The sequence below is a fragment of the Rattus norvegicus genome, chromosome 2 (genome assembly GCF_036323735.1).
Source record: "Rattus norvegicus strain BN/NHsdMcwi chromosome 2, GRCr8, whole genome shotgun sequence".
In the NCBI taxonomy this organism is placed as follows: Eukaryota; Metazoa; Chordata; class Mammalia; order Rodentia; family Muridae; genus Rattus; species Rattus norvegicus.
The window spans coordinates 143711771-143713541 of NC_086020.1; the positions used below are offsets into that span (position 1 = coordinate 143711771).

The following is a 1771-nucleotide window of genomic DNA, read 5'->3' on the forward strand; positions in this document are numbered from 1 at the left end:
CCTTTCCACCCAAGAGAGAGTTTATCTGAGATTAAATCCAGACTAAAGATGCCAAAAGACTGAGTAGGATCAGTGATGGCAGAAATAGAGGCATCAGGGTAAGACTCAAGAAATAGTCTATAGATAACAGTGGTCTGAGAGGGAACTCGTGCACAAACGACAAAGAAAGCAGAGAGTTGGTCCAAAGATGGATCTGTATTTGCTGAGTACTACTTGGCCATATGTAAGGGATGGCCTGACATATTTCTTGCCGCTGGAACAGAGCTAACAGGGCATGGGCTCCCATGAGTGTTGATGGGCATATGCTGTGGGCATAAGGCTTGTTCGTATAATAGTGTACAAATTTTCATGTTCCTCCTTCAAGGAATGTACTCTCTGCTAAAATTAATGACTCCATGATAATCAGAGACAGCACAAATCTAGCAGGTAAAGGTGTGTCTATGTCTCAACAAAATGGTAAGTGCTGTGACCTTCCGGGCAGCTCTTAAGATTATGGAAAAGAACTCTAAAAACATGAATTCAAACATATATAACTTCTCAACTACGCAAAATATAAGGATGCAATATGAATTACATGAGGGGTGTTCAAACCTAGAAAAAACAGAGGTAACTATACCATAAGCCAGCTTGTCAGAAAGATACAAAGACAGGCAAATACAATGGTAGTCGATTCCTGAGTTCAAGGTCAGCCTGAAACAGATCCAATTTAGGTCCAGGCATGGTGGGAATGGTAATCTCAGGTCAAGGTCCCACCCAGATAAATTTGCAAAGGCAGCCATACCTCTGAATTCCTTTTTGCAATGTTAAAAAAAAGAAAAAATTACTTCCTGTCCTTTTCCTAAGAGTCAAAGGGGTAAGGCCATAAAATGCTGATTTGTGGGATGATCTAGATGGAACCTGGAATAAATAACAGAGTTAATATGTAAATAAAAAACTGGGCTTTAGGTCTGCACGAGACGAGGTAGCAGAAAGTAATAACACTTCTTTCTTTCTTTTTTTAAAGACATTTCTTCTAGTGAGAGCTTAGCTGTCAGGAGATCTCTGGCAAGCAAACATAGCTCTTCAAGATATTTTTCTAACAAGACTTCCAACTTGGGTTGGAAAATGCATGCAGAGCAAACACGGCTCTTTTAGAATTTTTCATAGCTCTTTTAGAATTTTTTCTAACAGGATTTCTGAACATTGTGGGAAATCCCAAGAATTACTTAGAGAGCTAGCACAGCTCTTTTTAGAAAGTTTGCTAGCAGCTATCCAGAAAAGGCTTTCTGAAGAGAGAACACAGCTCTTTTAGAATATTCTCTGGCGTTCTGATTTTGATCAGAAAAACCCAAGAAATACTTTCAGAATTTTTCTAACAGAATTTCTGACTTGGACAGCAGATCCTTGAATTTTCTATAGCAGCTTTTCTGACTTTGGTCTCCAGAGAAATTTTAGAATTTTTACTAGCAGAGAGAGGTGTCTCAAGCAGAAAGCTAGCTGTCTCAACCAGAGAGATTTTTAGAATAGCAACAAAAAAGCTGTCTTGATCAGAACACAGAAAGAGAACAGTCTGAAAAGCTGTTCAGAGAGAGAGAGAGAGAGAGAGAGAGAGAGAGAGAGAGAGAGAGAGAGAGAGACTAGAATGAGAGCAGTCTGAAGAGCAGACTACAAAGCTGATAGCTATTTATAGAGAGCCATCTGGAGCAGAACAGAGGCTGTCAGCTGCTTGAACCTTTGATTTACCTTCCAGTCCTTTATTTCACAGCTTTCAAACACCCCTTCTCTCAGAACC

General features: G+C 39.8%; 1 non-coding gene across 1 annotated transcript; it reads left to right on the forward strand.

The window, feature by feature from the left end:
• Positions 1 to 1134: 1134 nt before the first annotated feature.
• Positions 1135 to 1198, forward strand: LOC120101218 (U7 small nuclear RNA). Its single transcript, XR_005501603.1, has one exon. It is a non-coding gene; the product is annotated as a U7 small nuclear RNA (small nuclear RNA).
• The last annotated feature ends 573 nt before the right edge of the window (positions 1199 to 1771 follow it).